Source organism: Frieseomelitta varia, unplaced genomic scaffold, assembly GCF_011392965.1.
Source record: "Frieseomelitta varia isolate USP_RPSP 00005682 unplaced genomic scaffold, Fvar_1.2 scaffold_132, whole genome shotgun sequence".
Lineage (NCBI taxonomy): Eukaryota > Metazoa > Arthropoda > Insecta > Hymenoptera > Apidae > Frieseomelitta > Frieseomelitta varia.
In genome coordinates this window covers 55,385-79,313 of record NW_025108995.1, presented here as the reverse complement: position 1 = coordinate 79,313, position 23,929 = coordinate 55,385, and the positions used below count along the sequence as shown (strand labels likewise).

Here is a 23,929-nt window from a genome sequence, read left to right as displayed (position 1 = left end):
TATCCAGGTGGCATGTATATCCACAATGTATTCACCAATATAAAATATCAGATGTAGTTTAAGTAAACTACAAAACGATCACAAAAATACTCTCGAATCAAACGTCCATGCACCTGCCTTTAAACCGTACCGTGTGTACCGTACGTATAACACACAATTGACTTTTAACTCGCTCGAAACAAGAAGAACAGCTCCAAAAAACAAAACGTAAATGCGAAGCTGAATGAACGGGCGGCGGGAGGGGGAGAACAGAATCCGCTAAAACGAAACGATATCCCGGGTGGAAGAAACGCGAAGGTGAAGAAGCGAAGGCAAAGAAAAGCCGCGGATGATACCGTTTCCGCTGTTGTTGTTTTTGTTACAGAGCGGGGAGAGAAAGAGGAGTACGTCACGGCGGCTCGGACTAGCGAAAGCTGCGCAAAAAAAACCGCAACGGTAAAACCCGGAACGGTCTGTGAAAAAAGAAAGGAAAAAAATAAAAAAAGAAAGAAAAAGAAAAAATCGGGGGGGGAGGGGGGAGGGAAAAAAAAATATAGCGAACCGACGCCCCACCACTTTTCCCTTCCTCGCGCTTCGAGGTACGGTCGGTCGATCGGGGGTGGGGTGGAAATGAAATCGACAGGGCGTCCACCTATCGGTCCGATGGCACGTATACAACACACGATCGCATACAGGGAACGACTGGCACACACACGTCGATGCCGGCCCGATGCTTTGTCCACGTGTGTCGCGATACGATGGCACGGTGGCGACCACACGGCCATGCGACTGCACGCACGCTCGCCGTGTGCATGTATGGGCGCGCGTGTTGACTGAACGTGTGTACGCCGACATAACTAAACAAGCAACAAGTGACCTTAAAATCTGCGAATAAAAATACTGGCTACTGATCGGGTATCGTGCGCAGCTGCGAGCCTGCCAGTGGCGAAGGGGTTGCAGGGTGTGTTTTTGCCGTGCCAAGGAACCACCGGCAACCCGTTGCCGCGTGTAAACACCGGGATCGTAGTTTAACAAAAAAGACAAAAAAAAAAAAAAGAAAAGAAAAAAAAGAAAGAAAAAAGAAAAAAAAGACGGAAACGAAAAAAGAACGACAGAAGAAAAAAGAAACCGTCGCTGGCAATGTCAGTTGCGCTTTCCTTTTTTCCCCTCCCCCCCTCCTCTTGCCCAGGCACGCTCTTGTTTCTGTCAATAGGAGAAAAGTTTTACCAATCGGTTACGCGCGCGTAACTTGAACCGATCGCGCCCCTTCGTCGTTGATCGATCTATACACGACGATCGCGTAAACATATGTACGTACGTGTTTTTTTTTTCTTTTTCTTTCTTGTTTTTTAGGCTCTTTTTCCTTCGCTTCTTTGAGACGTGAAATTGGTACGCGCATTGCCGAGAGTTAATCGCCGGAGTTATTCACGGCGGTAATTGGTGTACGCGTGTATGCCGAGTTGGCCGAGTTGAAACGTAGGCACCAGCCGGGTACCTTCGGTAAAGAGCCAGCAGAGTGGTTTGCATAATGGGAAGCAAAAATCGAGCGGCCAACTGTGTGGGTGGATATTCTGGCGAAACTGCGTATAATTCGCCGAGCACTCGATAATAATATCGTTCATTTACGAGTGACGATAATAGAACGAGGAAAGTGCTTGATCGGAGGTATTCGTTCGTACAAATGTTCATTTCTTTTTTTCTCAAATGGAAGGTTTGAGAAAGGAACCGCTGCGAATTATTTCGTTGCTCGATCGATCGGCGGCTATTCCTTTCTGCGGAAACAGCTGCTTTTTTTTTCACCCCCGAAAAGGGAAACAGGGATTCGATCCGTGGGCCGAGATATGAAATTAAAGAGCAACAAGTGACCTCAAAATGAACGAACATAAAAATGCGAACGGCCGATCGAGAGTTTTATGCGGCTCAATCGAACTCAAAGCGGCGGGCGAGATCATTCGGAAAAGGGGGATAGAGTAAACCGAGAGAGAGAGAAAGGTAAAAAGGGGTGAGAGCTCGACACGGCCGAGGGTAGTTCAGATAGATAAATACTTAGAAGTCACGCTGCTTTATTGACCATTTCTGACGTCATCGGCGACTACAAAGAAACCGAACCCCTCTCGTCGTGCGTATCTTGGGGGATGAAACGAGGGGGCATCGGAGTTTTCATCAGAATTAAAAGCACAAACATCCAGATCGCGAAACTGCTTGCGCAGAGTTGAACGAACCTTTCTTCCTCGCTTCTTTAAAGAAACCAATTGAAACAAATCTGAAATTTCACTTTCATCTTGGATCGTTTAAAAATTGTATTTCATTAGTTATTAATTGCTAGGTAACTCAGAGTCGTTAAATAATCGAATGTCTAGTAATGACAGACGTGAAACGTGCAAGTAAACGTTTGCAAGTATGAAAGAAGAACATTTCGATAGCGCGTGCAAAAAAGGCCGAACAGATTAAAAGGGGAAATCGCAGCGATAGAAACGGTCACAAAGAGCGGAGAGGTCTTTGATTCAAGCCGTTTCCACGTTAGTTCCGACATCAACCGTCTAAGCAAGAGCTCGCCACTGTCCAGCGACCCTTTCACCAACACGAGCGAACGCTCAACCCCTTAGCGCACACGGACGTTCCTCCACAGACGGGGGTGATTTTTCTTTGGAACACCTACACAGAGCCAGCTCCGTCTCACCGTCAGGAACACGGACTCGATACGACCGTGCATCAGTGGGGTTGCGCGTATCCTCGTTTCGCCCCGAAAGGGATTGCTACCCTCTCTTTTCTCGAGGATCGCGCATGACCGAAATTATTCGCGCTCTTCCTTGCGCTACCTTCGTCCAAGCAACGTCAAATGAACCGCTCTTTCCAGAGGATGTGAAACTACTCGATTGTTATCGTTAACGTCGTTCACCAAGGCTCGTATCAGTATAAAAAGGGGAGTAAAAAATGTACCGTGTAGATTCTCGATTGATTAAATACGTTTCGTAGCTTCATACGTCACGTTGCAATCGTAACTTACGTTACGAGAAATTAATTTAGAATGACATTACTCCAATTTTGAACATGATTCCACAATTTCGTAGTCAATCCTACTTTTCTTTCAAAAACGAAAGTTACTTTAGGTAGTATTACTGTAGAACAAACGATTCTTGCTGTGCCTACTATCTTGGAAAACTATAAGTTATTAAAATGACGTAGAATGACAGTACCATTTAAACACGATCCATAATCGATTTTTCTTTTTTTTTCTTTTTCTTTTTTTTTTTTTTTTTTTTTTTTCTTTTTTTTTTTTTTTTTTTTTTTTTTTTTTTTTTTTTTTTGCTGTAAAATAAAAATAATCTACGCTGTATAAATCATCTTAACCTGCCTAATTTCCTCTGCATTCGTTCGAAGCTCGCACGCGTCCAGCCTATCCGATATCAGCGTATAGCATCGCCCCGAAAGCCCCCGTTACACCTCGACGTAGACGTGCACATGTACACGAAGGGGCAGCGTGATAAAGTAGAAAAGCTCTCTGTTCCTGTCCGTCCGGATGCAACGCGTCTGTCCGTCCTTCTCGTCGGTTCACCGTCGCGAAGCATACGAGCGCGTGGTCAGCTTGCGAAAAAGCTCTCCGTCGTTCCAACAGTGTCTATTCTATCATCCTCTTCGTCTTCGTGCACACCAGCCGCGCGGTAATTCCTCTCTTTCCGACTGGGGATCGTTGTGCAAGCTTCGTCTCCGTCTTGCCAAAGGCTGGCCAGTCGAGTACGTCTCGGACGAGTTCGGGGATGTTCGTGTCGTTCGCAGTCGTCCTCGTCGCGCCCTCGTGCACATCACGGCGCGTCATCTTCCTCTCGCAATTTATCCCCTTCTCCCAGCCATAACCTGTTCACCCACCACCGACGATTCCGTCGCAAGCTTTCACGATCGAGATCCTCCTCGTCGCACAAACGAATCCCTCGTTGATATCGTCTTCCTCTGAATTCGTTCAGGGCCGGCTGCTGGACCACGGTAACCCCATGTGACGAGCTTTCTAGAAACTACCCTCTTCTTTCCTCGCCCCTGTTCATCTACCACCACCTGGAAAAATTCTTGTCACTAAGAAAGCTACGGCGAACAGACTGAAAAATTACAGTCGCCAATTCGCTACCCCTGATTCTTCGTCCACGTCGAGGGCATCGCGTCGAATAAAAGTTAGATCGCGTGTAGAAAAAAAAAAAAAAAAATGAGAAAAAAAGAGGTGGACAACGACCGAGCGGCAGATGAAACGTTCGCGTGAAACGTCTCGCATAAATCTTGAATTTTGCCGGGGCGAGTGAGAGCGGGTGCCGCTAGGCTGGTGCCAAGGGGCGGTCATGTCCTCGTCGTCGTTCGGCCTCGTTCTTTCTTTCTCGCTTGGCAAATGCCCCCGTATAAGTGAGTCTTTGTCGCGCGTCCGGCGTTCGTTCTCTCTGTTCCGCGAATCGGTTGGACACGATCGCTCCAGCAGCCCGCTAGGAGAAGCAGGCGGCGAGCTTTCGCGTCCGAACGACAGGGGAGCCACCGTCCGGGGCAGCGGCCAAGAGGGGCCACCGGCTTGCCTCTGCCTGCTGGCCGGCGCGCGTGTTTCTCTCCCTTCGGCTTACAGCATCCGCCGGAGCTTCTCCTCTCTCCGCCTACGCGGTGTGCGAGTGTGCCGTGTGCGCCAGTGCGCCCGCAAGCCCGCAAGTTCGCGCTCCGCCACGCAGCCCAAGCTCTCTCTAGCCGCGCGCTGATCGGCCACGTTCGTCAGCCGGGCCCCACGCAAAAAGGCAGCGGGGCCGCGCGCCAGCCGACTGGACACACTAGACGGACGAATTTCTTACTTGTAATTCGTATAGACAACAACACGCGTACGAGGACGTATCGGGGCCGGCTTGTGTGCGAGCAAAACGCGTCTCCAAGACAATTCTTCTCGAAGGAAACCGATCGTTCTTATATGTACTATATATACATACACATAGATATATATATATACACACGCACACGCACACACACGCACACACACACGCACACACATATGTAAGTAACGTTGTCGGTCGCCGCTCAAGGAAATCAGTTCGACGACGTGGTGTGACACGTAAAACACGAGTGAAACTCGCTCGAAACACGCGCGCTCCGACCTGAATCTGAGAACCGCACGACACCACTTGGAAGAAAACCGGGCAGTGACTGTGAACAAACGAACAGGATAATCACGGACCCCTTATCCAGTGCGCTGTTTTCGTGTTGTGAGACACACCGTTTTACGCACGTCCTCGAACGAGTCTTCTTGGGATCGCCGCGATTGTAAAGGTGAGTCCATCCCCTCAACGATCATCAGGATTTTCTTTTTCTTTCCTTCTCGATAGTTTCTTTTGTCATTTTTTGTTCGTTTCCTTTTCTTTTTTCCTTTCGTGCTTCGCAGTTACTCGATCTTCCTCTCATAGGAACGATGGGGTAGATTGTTTAGTGACGTGGCAGTAATTCGGGATACACCGGTGTACGACGAAGATCTTTTTCGATGTACGTACATACGTTGTTAGATTGTCCAAGGAGGTGATGTTCTTTAGCGTGGGAGGTTGATTTTTCGAGTGATTGATAAGCTGCTGTGTCGTGACGAAACGTCATCGTCGTCGCGAACTGTCAAACCGATTCCAATTTCCAGCGATCCTTCACACTTTCTCGTATCACTTTTCAATAATCGTCAAGTTCTTCTTCTTTTTTCGTTTCGTATCTGCTTACTTCAATGGAGTTTCGCAACGAAACTGAAAGAAACGGTGTAGTGTCAACGCAACGCGCCTCTCCTGAATTTTTATATTTTCACCCCTGAATTCCTCAAAATCGTCAAATAATCACTCCGCTATAGTGTTTTCCGTCCCCTCGGTGAGAATTGTAAAATTCCTTCGGTTTCGAATCACACCCTCAAATTATTGATTTCATAGTTCGATCTTTTTTTCTTTTTCTTCTATAAAATCTTACAGGAAATAGTGTGCTTTTGATGGTGAAGGACAGATTTTTCCGTCATGGTTAGGCAACTCTCTCTAGAGCGGCTTGTCTGTCGTATACGGATACGTTCCCCTTGTCGTAGGCACTTCTCAAGCAAAGACGCGTCTCCGATTGTGTAGTGACACTCGTGGTGATAGTGTATCAGTGGTGGTGGTGCTAATTGTGGGCTAAACGGCACGATTAAACGGCACGATCGCGAGGAACGGGAATAAATTTCGAGGACTAACTGAAACTGTGGGATGAATCGCCTACTGGTTAATCGCCTACTGGTTACCGAGACACTGGAAGTGACGTTCGGTTCTCTGTATATTCGATTAAAAACACACGTCGCCGGAGGATCGTCTCGAGAGAAAAATTCCACGTTAAAAAAAAAAGAAAGAAAAAAAGTCGAAGTTCGTTAATAAAGTGACAATTACACGTATTAATTTCGTGATTATTAAATCGAAAGGCAATCGGCGAGGTGTGAGTACGATGAAAATCAAAATCACGTGTGCGCTTAATTAAAATATCGCAAATATGAATGTTTCAATTCGCGATACATTAATATTTCAATCGGCGTGTATACTAATAAACATACAACGTCGGTCGTTGAAAAACTGTGCGGCTGTTCTTGAAATGAAAAAAAAATAGAAGAATATTTTAATAGAGAGGGAATTTCTATTCCACTTGCGATAAGTCCAGTGAAACATCCAGTCGTTTTTCAATGAGATGGAATTAAAATTGCATCGAAAGAATCTTCGATCAAAACGTGTAATTGTTACTGTAATTTATATCATATCAAAATACTTTTTACTTTCATATATATATATGTATATATATATATAGAATAATGTTAATTTATTGAGGACAAGATAAGATAATAACGAAAGTGTAAAAAGCAATTACTCGTGGAACGTGCGTCTAATGAGAAATGTACTATTCGTCCGCCTCGAAGTAGATATGGTCGGTTCTTGTCAGACATAAGACGACACGGGCGAAGTAAGTACTCTTCCGTCGGCAGCTGGAGAGAACGGGACGTATTTAGATAAGAAAACATCGAGGGACAGTGAAAACTAAATATTCTAAATTTTTAAACGTGACATTTCAAATGTTAAATTAAAAGTAATATTGACGTTACACGAAATTAAAAGACAAAACGCATACGTATCGAATCATTAAAATAATACACCGCAAACTAACAAAAATATTTCTAAATCTCTCGTTAATACGAACGTATACCTGTTTAACAGTAATCAATCGCGTCATAATAATCGTTGCTGCATTAAAGAGATAAAAACCCCGCGATTTAAAACCGACGAATACAACCAAACCGTTCGAAATTTCATAAACGATCGACGCGACAGTAGAAATTAACGAAATCAACGTCCGTGAGCGTTTCACGATTTTAACCATGAAATCAGCGTCGAAATAATCTGCCAGGAAACGTCGAATCAGGCTGCGTTCGGAGGGCGAAACGAGGCGCACAAAATGGTCTTCGCCGGTAATCACGAGAGCTCCATTGAGCACGAAAAATTAGACACTTCCACGACGGTATAAAGGACCCCTGATCGTGGCAGCGTCCCCGTGGAACTGAGGGTTCACGAAAATGAGTATCCATCGCTTCGATCGTGAATCCGGTGGAACCAGTTTCGCCGGTCCGAGGCAAAGGGTTAGCCGGAGAGAAAAAGAAAGAAAGAGAAAGAAAATGCACGGACAGGCAGTCATGCAGAAAGGGTTAACCGGTGGAACGCGCGGTGGAAGCGTTTTGTTGTCGAGATACCGCGTGGCAGTTAGCAACTCGATCGATGACCGCGTATAAACAGCTAATAATCAAACGAATCGTGTCATAAACAATCGTACGGTGGGGTGGTCGAGTGGTGGTAAAAGTATAAATGAGTTTCGACGGCGCGGAGTGGGGTGCAGCAGCGGCGTGATACCGGGTGGGGATGATCAATTTGAAAAGCGTAGGAAAGCCCGACCCGTTGAAAAATTTCGTTTCGATGTCGAGCTTTCCATCTGGTATGTTTCCTAGTTTTTCAGTTGCATCGTTCGGCAACATCGACCGTGTCGTAGGCCTGATTTCTCCGACATGTTCGAAGTTTTTTTTTCGCCATTTCGATTTTTCGAATCTGCTACAATTACCCCTGTAACTTTGCTTGACTGATACTTTAGACGGACATATTTTGGACGGAGACGGATCGTAACGGAAGAATGGGAAACACTTGACGTGCTCGATCGATTTCGAATTGAATCTTATTGAAGTATCGATGCACCAACTTCTGAATCGCTGGACGCGCTTAGGATTTTGCGTAGGTTGCATTGAATACGGTCGCCGGTACAGCGGAACGCGCGTTTGATCAAGCCCCGTTGCTGCTGCTGCTACTTTGAAAAGCTGAACGGTACTTTCGCGTTGAAAGGTTCCATTGACGTTTGTTCTTGTTTCTATTAAATCGTAGAGGCGATTGCACACGCTACGGGAAAGAAACAAGCGCGTTCCACCGTGCCGAGAAGTCAGACAGCCGGGCTTTGCTCGGCTTATTCATCTTAGTCCACGGCGACGTGTCGCTAAATCAAAATGTACACCAGCTTTCACCGTCCGTCTAACTTGCACAAGTTTTAAGATATAAATTTCTCCTTTTATTCATTTCGTTCGTTATCTTTCTCTGTACTTTCTCGGAAATTTATACTAAAAAGCAACGAGCAAAATCGAGTAAAATTCGTTCGGGCAAACGAGACTTCCTCTTTTCGTTCGTGAAAAATCAATTTCGTGATCTTTGCAGGTAGATACACGTTCAAATTTGAAACACGCATCTTCCGGGAAGTCTGTACTAAAAAGTAGCAAGGAAAATGTAAGTAAAGTTCAGGGAAATGAGAATCATGTAGTAGAAGTAGAAATTTTCCAAGAGCGACGAAATTTTTTGACGCTCGAAACAAAGTTTGAAGTCGTTGCCATCCGTATAAATCTCGCCAGAAGTAACAGGGATCATCGACTATATTTCACTCCTCTCTATCAGCCATCGTCAGTTTAATCTTTCGCATCCCTTTACGCTACGTGTCAACACTTCCGTTAAAACTAGACACCCGGTCCCTTCGTTAACTCGCAAAACTCGTTTCTAACAGGGCAGCGAATCTTTCACTGTCCGCTTGTCAAATAAGCTCCATATTCTTCCCGCATCGTCCACGACTTTTGACAGCTCGAAAAGTTCGAGTCCTGACCCCTTTTCTGATTTACAAAAAAAAAAAAAAAAGAGAGAAAAAGAATCCAGAAATCTTCTGGAGGGAAAACTGAAACCACGAAGCCAGCACAAGTCCGATCGGAGAAGAAATGGGGGCGAAAGTGATCTTGCCAGTCAGGTCACAGCGGCACAACGTCAGAATTGAATACGTACCACGTCGAAGATCGATGTGCCTAAAAAAGGTTAAAAAAAAAACACATACACGCACACGCACATAACACACGGACAACAATATATACCGAACTCTGGTGAAAAAGCACGAGGTCGTTCTCGTTGTTGTCGTCTCTCGCTGGTGGGAGATCCTGGGTGGTCAAGGTGGGGGGTATGTATGTTCCGAGGGTGAACGGTATGATAACGTCGAACAGGTCGACACGCGATGTATCGGTCAGCGAAGAGAGAAAAAAAGGGGGGCCGGAGGGGGAGGGGGAGAATTGAAGGTTGCCCCCGAAAGAATCGAAAGTCCCGTCGAGTCGGATAGAGAGGAAGAAAGAAAGAAAGAAAGAGAAAGAGAAAGAGAAAGAGAAAGAGAATGATGGAAAGAGAGAAAGAGAGAGTGCGATCGAGCGAAGAAGAAAAGAGTAGGAGAGGGTTGAAAAAAGGGGTTGGGGGTGAGTCGTGGTTACTTGCAAGGGCTAGTACATAGAAAAGAGATAGAGAAGGAGGGAGAGAGAAAGAGAGAAGCAAGACAGAGAGGGAGAGGTTAGGAAGAAGGGATAGCCCGGTATCGAGAGAGAGAGAGAGAGAGAGAGAGAGAGAGAAGGGGATAGTGGTAGAGAAGGTATAAGGTGGGGTAGAAGGAAAAGTCTGTACGGTTGGTAGGGGTTGACGAGGCGAGGGTGAGTGGGTTAACTGCAAAACCCGATCGTCCGTGTTTTTATCTTAAGACGACTCTCCGGCTAGAAGCCGCGTAGGAGACGGAGAGAAGAAGGGGATGATGGTGGTCGGTGGTGGTCTCTGGAGAAGGGGTTCTTCTCAAGCCTTGGAGTCCAGCTGGAGGGGTAGAAACGACAGCGGCGGCGGCGGCGGCGGCGGCGGCGGTGGCGGCGTGCGTCGCGGGGAATAGAGGTTTCTGGTGGTGGCAGCGCTGGACCGTCTGGGGGTGGGTGGGGGGTGGCAGTCTCGCTCCTACGGAAGAAATGGTGGGGATAAGACTACCCTCGGAGGCAGGAGTGCGTTTGCGCCGCCGCCGTGGAGGTGGCATCGGGTGTTAAGGGTTGCTTATTCGCCCCAGTCCCTGGCGGCGGAGGGGTGGTCTCTCTCTCGCCCGCTCACGACGGGGGTGGGGAACCCCTCGTCCCCGACTGCAGGGTTAGGGTGGTCTTTAGGTCTGTCAGTAGCAAAGCGGCGGCCTCATCATACGGAGCTGCCGGGCTGACCAGCCAGGCCGAAATCACTTAAGACGCGTACACCTTGTAATATAACCACCGTAGAGGCGCGCGCGCGCTCCCGCGTCGTCCGCACCTATACACCTACTCACCACGTACATATACATACATACCGTACCGTACGATTACGAACCCACAACACCACACCGTGTACATATATACATACGTGTACACGTAAACGCGCGCGCGCGACCAAAATTCTATATGTATATATAAGCTCGTACACGCACCAACACTGCGACTCACATACGCACAACTGCCCAACCAATACAGGTCGATCCACATCACGCTGATCTACGACACGCAAACGGGTTGTGCCCAAACACGCGGACACCTATTCTCTTATACTACGTTACACGCCGCGCATCATACCCGTCGCGTACACCAGTCAACAACGCGAGCGCGGTCACCGGTCAGTTCTTCTAATATACGCGCGCCCTAAGGACACGGAGGTGCATACCTTGTCTCGCGGCGGAGGCGCGTACGTTCGAAACGACAGTGGTGGTGTACGACGACGGTTCAGACAGAGGTGAGATGTGAGGTGAGGAGACACGACGCGACAGTGGTGGGTCGCCAAGTCAAGAAACGCGAACAGACGGTGATTCTTGATGTAACACGCATTCAGTGGTGGACGCGCGAACCTAGAGAAAGGAACGAAACGGAATCTATATGTGTCGTGATTGGCATTCGTCATCGTGCACGTCGTCGACGTCAGTTGTCGTCACGATGAAACGATCGTGGATTAGTTTACCGCCGTAACAGGACCCACCTGTTTTTTGATTTTCTTTCTTTCTTTTTCTTCGTGAATGAAACATGCTCGGGATTGCATAGAAGCGAAAATGACTGGACGGTATCGTGAGGATCGAGTACAGTGTGCAAGAACATTGTGAGGCTGCTGCCGGTAGAAGGCAGTAGATCCCTCTGCTTCTTCGTCACGTTGGTCCAGTGCTTCGTCGACCTTCGACTGAGACTGTTCCTAACGTACACCTCCTCGCTCGTGTAATCGACTCGACTTTCTCGTTGATCAATCATTGTGTTGTATCATATCGTGACTCAGTGTGACACGTGTATTTTTTATCGTATCCGGATAAACGTAGCTGCGTCGAGAATAATAAGGTAATGCCATCGTGAATGTCCTGTTAACATGTGTTGTCGCTCAACAACGGCTCGGTTCGAGTGATCCCTAGTGATTTTATATCTCTCGATCGCCCCGGATTGTATATTAAGCATCGTTTCACTTGGATTTCGATCAGCACGAGTGTCGTTTACGGAAGAAACGTTCTTCTTCTCGACTCGTTTCGTGATCATCGAGAAAGAAGCTTGTGCTGCGATTTCGTTGGGAGAGGCTCGGCAGTACTGAGTTCCATTCGTGAAAGATTTCACAAAGATTTCCTTCGCGAACGCCTTACGAGTCGAAAGAAAGAAGCTCGTGCGATACCTCCCTCCTCCGTTAATTAATCATTGTGTAGTGACGAGAATGAATCGTCTCGGTGGTCGATGAACATCACCGTTGATCGGCTTGCAATCGGACCGGTAAAACACCCCAGTATCACCGAGTCTCATGAAAAATTTCACTTGTCAAAATGCGGCGACAATGAAATCGCGGTTGTTAGCTGGTGACTATCAGTGGCCACGGACTGTAATTTTAATGAAGCCACCTTTGCGATTTGTACGGAACCGTTGTTCGACAGTGATTGCGTGCTGTTTTTCAAGCTGAATGAACACGCGGGCGGTGTTTAACGCAGACAGAGGGGAGAGAGTGTGAGAGAGTGAGAGAGAGAGAGAGAGCGTGTGTGTATGTGTGTGTGTGGGTGTGTGTATGAGTGTGTGAATGAGTGAGAGGGGTATTTAAAAAAAAAAAAAGGAAAACGAGTTCGCTTGTCGAACAGCGTTGAAAAGAGCAGCGGATCGTATTATTCGGTGGTGTTTAATTGAGATTTAATTGACCCCTCCATTATTCATCGCGATTGTCAATGAGCGGTTTACGCAGTGTATGCAATCAGTGTTTCACTTTCGTTCCCTCGAATCCTTACCACGAAATACAATTTATGATTTTTTTTGCGTTGTGTTGCATTTTTATTTATTTCTTCCTCTTTGTTACCCTTTCACCTTCCTTACGTCGTCGACTTGATCGTGCAAGTTCCATCACGTTACATCGTATACATTTACTACTTTTCAGTGGTTCTGTCGACGATTGCGTATCGCGATGGTAGTTCTTTCGAAGAAATTAACGGTAGAATCACCGGCGACTCCCATCAGGAACACTCAAGTGCAGCAAATAGGAAAACGCTTGTTATACTACGAAGCATGCAAGTTTTTATCTACAAAATGTCATTCAGACCTCTCAAAATTTACAATTTAAATAATTTTGAATTGAACATCGCTTTGGTAGTTCTAGTGTTAGCAAAAAAAAAAAAATGCAGAAGAGAATCTTGCGCACTTGTGCTGTTGCATTTCGTTTCTTTATCGCGATTTATTTGCGCGTTGATTGCCTGTCGCGGCGTGAAATTTCAATCGTCGAACGTGTCGGGGCGAAAGGTGGTGTTACGGTTCGGCGAAAGGAAAGGATGGGAAAGGAAGAGAAAAGGAAAGAAAAATAAGGAGAAAGAGAAAGATAGATAGATAGATAGATAGAGAGAGAGAGAGAGAGAGAGAATTGAAAAGAAAAGAAGGAAACAAGCGTGAAACACCGTGACAACGATTAATTAGCACGGGAACGAGCGCATTGCCGCGACACCGCGGAAGAATGGGTACGCGTGACGTTTCAGTAATCATTTTAAACCCATTTCGTCATTCTGCGTCCCCCTCCGTCGGGAGTCTTTCGTATCGGGCCATAGACAGACACCGGGTCCCCGATACGCGACGCGTATCATTGCCACTCTCTCGCTCGGTTTTTGTCCATCGCCAAGTGGATTCCATCCAATAATGCATCAAAATCGTGCTGTCATCCAATGAAGACCGATATTTCACGCTCTCGCGCCTCCGTGACAGCTACTCTTCTCAATTGTTCAAACGATTCGTTCTACGTTCCTAAATTCAAAGAGCCAAGTTTCAACGAGAGATATCTACGATAGGGAATTCATCGTCCCTACGTGTCTCTATCGCGGTGATAATCGCAATCGTCGTGAAAATTTCTGTTTCTCTACTTTGCTTCGAATCGCAAAAAGTTCGGTGTTTACGAGCGAGGAGAAGACGCGAGACATGAACACCCGTCGATCGGTCTTAGTAGTAGCGGACGTGTGTGGTCAGACGTCGCGGCCCGATAGACACGGCGAGCGCCAAGCCGCCTCAGACGAGAACCCGTCACGCACAATAGTAAAGCTCCATTCAAGGGAATTATATTTGTCGTGATCAATAGTTCAGTATTCTCTTCGCCACGTCGAACAACTGATCGCGGCGCTTGCTAACACCGATGACTTATTTATCAGAAACGAGAGACGCTCGGCTTGTTCTTCGATCTTCAATAATCGAGCCCGATGTCATTATTTCGGTGTACGATTCTAATCGCGGCAAGAACGCTTTCGTTCTCTGTGCACTCCGACACGTTCCAACTGTCAGCAAGACGAACGGAAAGGAAACGAATTAATTCGTTATGACTCTTTTGAAAGTTTGACGTATTATCGTGGAGAGTCGAGAATAATCATCGTCGAAAGTCACGATTAAACGCAAATTTCGATCGTTCTCTGCTCGAATCTTCTAGTTTATTCTATATATAGGCGTTCCAGAAAAATTCAGACTAACATCAAGACGAACGAAAAGAAAACGAATTCGTTCGTTATAACTTTTTTTTTTAAAAAAAAAGACAAATTTCGGAAAGAATATCAATCGATTTTGCTGACAGAGCGTAAGAGTAATATGAAACACAAGAGATCTGCACAATATTCATCTGCAACGACGGCGATGCTAAGTTTAACTGATTAGTCCATCCATAGTAAATCTGATTGTTGAGTCTTTTAGTTCACGCGTAGTATGCGAGAGGACTCATTTATCGCATTCTCTTCGGATTATTATTTCTTGAACATCGAAATCATAAAAACCACACGATCGCATTGCATTCATTTTACACTAGTGATTTCAATTCAATTTCATCGAGTCGTTCAACTTAAAGCCACTAGAGTCACAAACTTTTTTCTGTTTCACATTTCGATCGTCGGTGATTCCATCGTTAATATTTTAACGGCCGGTTGGTAATTTCGAATGATTCTCTGAAGGATCGCCATGGAAAAGTCGGAAGCAGCGGGAGAAAAAGCGGCGTTTTTTTTTCTCCCGCCCGTTCTCGTCGCGTAAAAGAGGGAAAAAAAAAAATGTCGAGTCTTTCTTCGATAATTCTTTGATTCGTAAGGGGCCTTTGACCTATAATCAGCGAACGTGTCGAACAATACGGGGCAGCTGTCACTGTCCCTGTCTCTGTCGCTGTCGTCCGTTATCAACATCTGCCTCGTAAAGCAGCGCGGTCCGCGTGTGCATGTACGTACGTGTACACACGCACGCACACAACGCGCGCGCACACACGCACACATACACAGAGGAACGCGCTCGCGCGCGGGTGCAAACAACGCCGGAGCCAGCATAATCTACGACAGCTTCGAATTCAGAGTTTCACGCTTATCGCGAGCACTCCTTCCAATATTTGTTCTCGGCGAAAGGGGGATCGAGTGACTTTTATCAAATGGATGTATTGTCAGCGAGAGAATGGACTACACGCTTTCCCACACGGGAGCACACAGCCTCCTTAACGTTCGCGAGATCGTTTTCACGGGGTTCGTTAACCATGCACCGTGCCCAACCTTCCCGTGACAAAGCTCTCTCTCTCTCTCTCTCTCTCTCTCTCTCTAGCATCGTTGTCCGTAAGGAAACACGGATGCCGTGACTCCCTTTTGCTTTCGAAACGCCGCGCGATTTGACAGCTCCGGTCCCCGTGTAACGATGGTGGCGCTTGTTTCTGGCTACGAAAAAACAAAAAAAAAAAAAGGAGAAAGAAAAAAAGAGTGAACCGTCGAATACGATTGGAGGTCGTTCAATTAGTATCGAACCGTGAATGGAACAGTGACTCGTTCGAAATTCTTTTTTCTGCAATTTATATTGCCACTTTCGAGTATGGCGTAGAAAAAATGGTTGTCAAATTTCACGATGTCGCAAGGTGGTGCACTTTTCTCGTTTTTAAACTATTTTACGATATTATCGATCCTTTGTGAGCAAGCTGCATTATCGTCCGCGACAGCTGAGTTCACGTTCTCACGTTTTTTCGACACTGTTCCAGGCAAAAGTGTCGAGAGATTTTAAATTACTCGACAAAGTCTCCATTATGTTATACAATCAATTTTTGTGAGTAACTCAGATTGCTCACGAAGGATTAATGACAGTTGTGAAAGAAATTTAGAACGAAGATGTTATTCAAAATGTTACATCGTTAGTTATTTTACAATGTTTCTTGAAATTGATTAGTTGAGGAAGAAATTCAGCAGGAAGAAAGAAAAAAAACTGTTTAGGAAGTTCTTTAATTAATGGTTTCATTAATCTGTCACTTTATCGTGCGATATTGTATGGAAATTGGTCTTTTCTATTCCATGTCACGTATCGCGAAAACTTTTCCGCTCGCTTAGTAACAAGATAAGAAAATTAAATATTTGTATAACACTAGATGACTAATAAATTTAGTCGCAGTAACGTAGAAATATATTTGATCCATATGCGACAGTTCTCAAAAAAGCACGTTATAAAACTTGTCATATTCGCGATAAAAGTCAAATGTTCAGTCATGTAACAAAAAGATGTGATTCTATTAATAATTTAAATATTTCAAATTTCTACTGAATATTCCCAAGTTTAACTATTTTAATACTTATCCGTGCTGTTCACATCTCATCTCTCTCACAATACTTTGTTTCCGAATGCGTGGAAAATATTGCGAAATCAAATAATAAAAACTTACGTAACTGAATATTATGAATATCGTAATAAGTATTTTCGAGTATTTTCGAACGTCTTCAGTTTAACCAGCCTAAATATTTTCCAAAAATCGCAGATCATCTACCGGATGTCGCGATCTGTCAAAAATTGAAGGGGATCAGTGGAGACTGAAGGCCAATCGAACAGAATTAAACTCGACGCCGTTTTCTTCTAGTTTCTTAGGATCTTAGATCTCTCCGGCTTCGGATCTTAATTAATTTCGCTGAAACCAATTTGCCACGGGGATCACGCGAGATCTCCCCGGTTGCGCAGAGTCGACGGAAACTTTTTCCTCGGCGCGATTGTTCGAGGCTTAAAACGGGAACGAGGGTATACGTTTGCCTAATGAAATCTCAGAATCTCGCCATTAGGAATCCCGGCGGGGGTGCGTCGCGTTTCTCAAACTTCTCGTTCACTTTGCCCGCGAAACTTGAGCTCCGCTTCCGGCTTAACTTTTCGCCGAACGAAAACGTCGTTCACCTCGGAACGTCGCGCGAACGGCATCGCGTTGCGACGCTTTCGTTTCGTTTCGTTAACCTCCGACAAAGTTTCCCACCATAATCTGTGGAATTGCTAATTTATTTTTCGAAAGCTTGCGTATTTTGTTTAGGTACGGAAACAAGCCGCGTTTTACGTCCCCGTTCTGTCGAAATTTTGACAATTATCTTTTGGAAAATGCAGTTGTGCGTGGTAGTGAAATCGTGTTCTTCTGTTAATTTTTAATCAGAGCAACTTTTTTTCATCTTTTCGCACTTTAAGAAAAATTTACACAAGATTTTGCATTTGGTTTTCGTGGGGCAATTCATTCAGATTTTTACACAGCTCGTGAAGTTACCAACTCATTTTTGGAGCATATGTATTTGAGACAGGTCTGAAAGAATTATCTTACAATTTAAATTGCCAAAATCGTCTTGCGCTAATTTTGACAGGTGACGTCAGTGTTTCCTTTCTCATTACTAATATTAATTCCTTCTGTGCAGAAAAATATGAAAATTGAGAATTAATTCGTTCAGATTTTTTATTTTCTACAGATACTTTGTTTAGTATTTAATGTTTCTGCCGCTGAAATCTGTAGAATTATACTTGTTAAAAAATTATCTTACAAGTTAGATGCGTGATAATTCGCTTGGATTATTCTCTTTGCGTTGTTCCTCTTTTTTTGCGCGAGACTTGCATTTGTTGAAACTGACAAGGCTTAAATTGGAGTCGAATTTCGAAACCTGTCATTTCGAACGCACAGTATCTAGCCATAGACGGTTATTGAATGTTCGTAAAAGCAACAGTAGATGTTTTAATAGCGCTCTCCTAAAATACGATAATCGTGAAACTGAATATAAATTTACATTCGTAGCTGTCAAAAATTCTACTCGCGTTACATTAAAAAGAAAATACGTTGTGGATTTTATATTTTTCCACGAACGTTTTACAAATTTACGCTCGAACAAATATTTTAACCTTTATCACAAGTTTTCGAGTTGCTTCAAATTTTTACTTCGAAACGTGAAGAACGTTACGAAAATTCTTACACTAAATGTTCCTTAATTTATTCAGATCTATCCATTAAAAAAAAAAAAAGCACGCTTTTGATACTGAAACTCTATCGATATTGTCGATCAGGGGCAAAAACAACCTTTTCAAATTTCTCAAAAACACGTTTCTTCCTTGAAAAAGCACATCTCACTCCAGATTGCAAGCAATACGTAAAATAATTGAATACACTCGTTTAATCTAAACGATCTTGCCGATTTCAAAAAACAAAAAAAGAAAAAAAGAAACCATTTTCACATTTTTAACACTGAAACTGCATCGGCGTTGTCAGCAGCGGAGCGAAGATCGAACGATTAGGCGACGTTCCAAACGCGTGCCATTTCATCGAGCCGGCGCTAAGCTTTCAGAAACGTTATACAGCGTTATGTCTTGGCAACTGTTGGGAACAACGACTGCTAGACACTCCCAAATGGCGGCCGTTGTCAGGATTTGCTAAGTTCTCGAGTGCCGCACTGTGACGCATCTTAACGTATCCTCGTCATCGTCTGAGCAACAAAAGTTTTCATCGTCGATTGTCGAGCCTAATCTCGTGGGAGGCGAAGTAGTCGCGAGCTAGATCGCATACGAATCAACCGGATTTAGAACTGCGAATCCTGTTTCGAGGGAAATTCGTTCTGTCACTCTTCGAAGTGGCTGATTCTTTTCTTCGTTTTTATTAGATACAGTGATGGACAAAAGAAAGTTTATAATAGAGACACAAGAGAATGGTAGTAATAGTAACGATCATTTATTCTCTCTCTCTGAAGTATATTTTACATTTAATTCATTGATCTTGTTATATTAATGTAATTTTATTTTCTAGAAATATTTTCTTATTAATGGTTTTTTAAATTTTCATTTGTTTGTCACTGTAAGTGAAGAAATTGAATCGTGAGTAATTAGATGTTTGTTAATATTGTGAGCTTCGTTTAACTCAGACAGAGTAACTTTCTTTTAACATTAATTTTATCTTGGTTGTTTGTTATACGTTTTTTTTATAAAAACAATCTACACGTATTAAATGAACCTGACACGTAAAGAAAGAAAAATGTCAATGCGTTATAATTGGTAATTTCAAGCATATCAAAGCATATAAAATGTTGTATTATGAAGTTTAACTGTCAAGAAACTGTTGACTTTTTAACATAAATATAATTATAAAGTGTAATCTACATCGCTATAGAGTTATATCGATCTTTCGGTATGAATTGATTATCTTGATTTTCCGCGAAAGGCAAAAATAAATGTCTTTAATTTTTTCGAATTATCCGGCTTTACATTCTTCTTAAAATTTTTTTATAAATTTACGAAAGCTTTGTTTATTCTTGTTTCCTTTTAACCCGAGTGAGATTATTTAAAATTGACGAAATAAACACATCATTACACTTTCTCGCGTGAAGATAAATTGATAAATACTTACTAATACATCGTCCAATTTTATTAACGCCATCTTTCGTGACACATTAGATAATTAGTTGATTCCGAATTGAAAATAACTACTTTATCATTGATCCAAGATAACAATTTACTAACGCACGATAATTTGATTATTGAAGATGTCTTTACACATCGATCGATCGTCTACTTCCAATTAATTTCAAAACGATCTATTGACTCTGCATGAATATTATTTGTATCTTTTTCTTTTTTTTTTTTTGTCTGTGGCAATAATTTTTCTATCTATGAAAAATATCTATCTCTAATACTTTCTTTCGTCAATTTCTAGATTTCAAAATACATAATCCAATCACGATTCGTTGTCCAACGAAATCCAAAGAAAAGAAATCGTTACTCGATAATGTTGAGATTTATCAATTAATTCGATACAAAGTTTCAACTATTTACAGTAACTAATTTAACACGGCTCCATGGAAAATTACGTACCCAATGAATAGTACACTCAATACGAAACAAATAATCAAATTTGCCTGTCCAGCAAGATAATGACCACGATATTCGCGAGCTATACATTCCATACATTCCCAAACACGTTTCATCTTTGTCGTTGAAACAAAGGGTCAAAGAGCAAGAAAAAAAAAGAACGAAAAAAGAGGGAGAAAGAGAAACGATCGCGACCTGGCAAACAACGTTCGCGCGCACGGTAGCCGTGAAAATGAAATCGAGACAATAAAAGTACAGGAAGGTGGATGGCGGGGCTCCCCTTGTTTTTGAAAGATTTGAGACCAAGCGGCGAACTTTTATGAGCCCTACCGCGAAGGAACCTCGCCCGGCTTCTAAGCTCGTTGAAACAAATGTAGCCGAATGCCGGCCTATTTGCATACTCATTGTAAGCCGTAAGTGCTTCACCCTAAAGCCGGGCGGTTAGCTGGTCTCGCGACGAAACCGGGAAACGATAGTATGAGAGAAAGAGAAAGAGAGAAAGAGAGAGAGAGAGACGAAAATTTTCGTCACAACCATCATTCCCCTGGTTCGTCTCTCTAACAAGAATTTATCATCGAAACGAGAAGAGACGCGCCCTTTTCTGCTGCAGTTTTTAATACACGACGCGACTCTGTTTCGTTGTATCGAAACTGGTAAATTATACCACCGGGTGAACGTGTGATCGGGCTTATTTTTCCCAGGTTTCCCCAGTCGAAATATCCGATTTCAGTAGCCGGCGTTGAAAAATAATTTTATTGATATCTCGGTTCGAAACAATGAACAAAAAAAAAAGGTAAAAAAAAAAAATAAATAAAAAAATGAAAACAGAAAAAAATGGAAGCCGTAGAAGTTCTTACGAGCGACATTCGGTATCGACGTTACGCACTATCGTTTTTACAGTTTCGCCGAGGCTCGATGGGGAAAAATATTGAAAGGATTCCTCTGGCTGAAATTCCCGTGTTCCCATTATTTATGTTGCGACAGGGGAGATCGACGACGAAAAAAATGTTGAGAATATTTGAGAACGACTTGCTAGTTGCTGGAAGTGGTACACTGGTGGTACGCTGTTTGAGTTCTGGAGAATGTAGGCGCCTTATGATTGATAAACCAGTTGAGAAATCGTTCTATGCGCAATCGTCGACTTCCGTTAGCAATTAAGAGCGATTAAGAGACCGCAGAACGTTGTTCCTTTGGTGGAAAAAGTTATTTGGATTGACACACGCTAATTATCGACTGTTAATTACGGTTCGTTGAAGGAAAATCGATTTTCTGATGAATTTCAAATCGAAAGATTGTCGTCGCGTGAGATTGGATAGTTCTTGACTGAATAGAATTGTTGCTTTTACGAACGTTGTTTCAATTTTCTACGATGTCTTGTTTATATTGTTGATACGAAGATATCGTGAATATCTTGCATAATCAATAATCGATAGGATAAATGAAAAGATGAGAAGTTTCCACGAATTGGAACATCAAAAATTGTTTCAAAAATTTTATAATTCCATCTTTGAATTCATTTACATCCTAACTATGTATTTTTATTATTAACTGATTTTTTACATTCGAGAAGAAATGAAAAAATCGTTGTTGCTATGCGCGATCCGTAACCATAATATAATTTAGCTGGCATGTTATTGTATGAGAAAAGAATAAAAAGTCAATAAAGAAGAAACAAAAATTAAACAAATAATCGAGACATAAAAATTCAGAAAACCCGGTAGTCTAATTAGAAAACTAAAATAATACATTAACTGGAAACTGAAGTGACATGTAAAAGGTTGCAGCAATTACACGTGTAATTGTAACTGTATTGTATTGATATATTAACATATTGCGTTATAAAGTATACGTGCAGTGGATAAATGTCACTGTCTACGATAAATACTGAATACTAAGGAATAAAAAAAAATGTCCTAAGACTTTCGGGGGGATAGTGTACGTGATTAACCGGGGATTCTCACGTGTTCCTTCAATTATCCAGCGACAGGCGCAAAAAGCGTCGGTTGTCCGACGTCGGCCGAAAATGGGGAACTCGTCGCAATTAATAATATTGGTAATTGGTGTACGCGTGTCGCGTGCCGGTGAACTTCAAAGGTCATCGATTGGCAGCCAGTTTAATTAACGCAATCAAATGAAAATATTAATGCACGCGCCGCGGTGTGCGTGAAGCATGCACGGGGGAGGGGGGGGGGGGGGGGGGGGGGGGGGGGTGTGGATCGGTGATGGTTCGCCGTTCGCAGCCGCCAGGCTCATTATGCAAAAGTTCGTCGCGCTTCCCCACGCCGTCCTGCAATTTCGATATTCGTTCGGCCTCCAAAAAGACTGGATACACGCGTTAAATCGTGGCATTGACCCACATCGAATAATTTCGAGTTTTGGCTGCATCGTCATGCCCAAGTTCTTTTCTGCTGTTCGTTTTAATTCTGTTTGTTGCACGATTTCGAACGAGAGATTTCTCTTGTATAATAAGACAAATTCTTCATTTTCTCACCTCTCCCTCTTTCTGCTTTACTGTTTCACTTGCAAGAGTTAGTATAATTAATAATCTAAGAACTAATAATTGATAGGAGATAAATAAAATAAAACGCAGCGGTTAGCAAAATAATATCTTCATAAATAAAAGATATAATTCAATAATCGAATATACGGATGTGTAACTTTTAAGTTACACGTAGAGGGTTAATCGAACCCATTTGGGACCCGTAGCAATTTAGGCTTGTATATTAATGCAAATTAATAAAAAGACATTGAAAGTTCTCGTTTAAAATGAATCACAGATCAGTCGAAGTCGACAGAACTTATCAAGGAGGAAGGATGTTTAAAAGAGTTTGATTACGGCTACGCTCGAGGCCGAATTTATCGCTCAAGGAAACCAGCAAAAGCGTCGCGGCCACGGGAAAAATAACATTCAACGTTTAATTGAAGACACGCCGCGTCGGTAGATACATTAACGATAGTTTTACGACTGGGATGAGGAGGTGGGGGACGCAATCGCAATTTGAAAACGGCTTTTAATTGCGTTTTCCCTTCCTTCTTTCTTCCCTCTCCTCTCTCTCTCCTGCACCTCCTCCGCCCCCTCCCCTTTCGCCTGTTTCTCATCCTTCTTTTTTTCCTCTTTTCCTTTTCTTTTTTTTTTTTCCTTCTTTTTTTCCCCCAAACGATCCCGCGTAGACCGTGAAATACCATTGAATTATCTCGACGATCGTTCCGAAACTAATTTCGAAAAAAACGTCGGTAATAAAAGTAAAAACTCTCGTGCTCAACATTTTACGTTTCGAACAATGCGTCCCCCCATTGAAAGGAGCACTCGAACGAAACGACACTCGACGCGAAAGATCCGGAAGACCGCGATGAAATTGCGAATTGAATATGTTTTTTAATATTCATTTCGACCGGAAACCGATTACCACGTCTTCTTCCTCTATCTCTCTCTCTCTCTCTCTCTCTCTCTCTCTCTCTCTTTCCCTCTTTGATTGAATGAGAACGAGAAAAGAAGAGAAGGGAAAAGAAAATGTGAGAGAAGAACGTTCGATAAGAGTCTCCATTCTGATCATGCATGCACGCTGTGGTTCACGCTGGCGATGTTAGATATTACCGTCCCGGAAATCGTGTGGCTTTCTGCTGTGTTGGCTCAGTAGCAATTGGTCGTCCTTCGTCACCCTCCGCAATTGTCTCGAGGATGCGAGCCGATTCTCGCACGGTAATTGCGAATCGACGTGTCGCGTTAATGCGTCACAATCGCGTCACGTATCCAGCGGCTCTCTGCTACGCCATTAAAGCGCGGTCTTCGAGCCGTGGGAACACGTGTCCGCGGGATGCAGCCTTCGTTGAAATAAAAGAAGAACGCAATAAACTGCGTCGTGTCGGAGTCTTCGTTACTCTCGTTCCCGTCCGGATCCTGTTAACAAAAAGTTTCAATAGTAAATTAGTCAAATTTTTAAGCAGCACGAGGAACAATAGAAATTACTGACTTACCGTGTATGATAGTATTTCGTTTAGATAATATTTAACAACGTA

General features: G+C 43.5%; 1 long non-coding RNA gene across 1 annotated transcript in view; it reads left to right on the top strand.

Annotated features, from left to right (window-relative positions):
* Positions 1 to 4,608: 4,608 nt before the first annotated feature.
* LOC122530143 overlaps positions 4,609 to 23,929 on the top strand; it is a 57,819-nt gene continuing 38,498 nt past the window's right edge. Inside the window, exon 1 of the long non-coding RNA XR_006306918.1 lies at positions 4,609 to 5,262. This is a non-coding gene — a long non-coding RNA (uncharacterized LOC122530143). The remainder of the gene's footprint in view (positions 5,263 to 23,929) is intronic.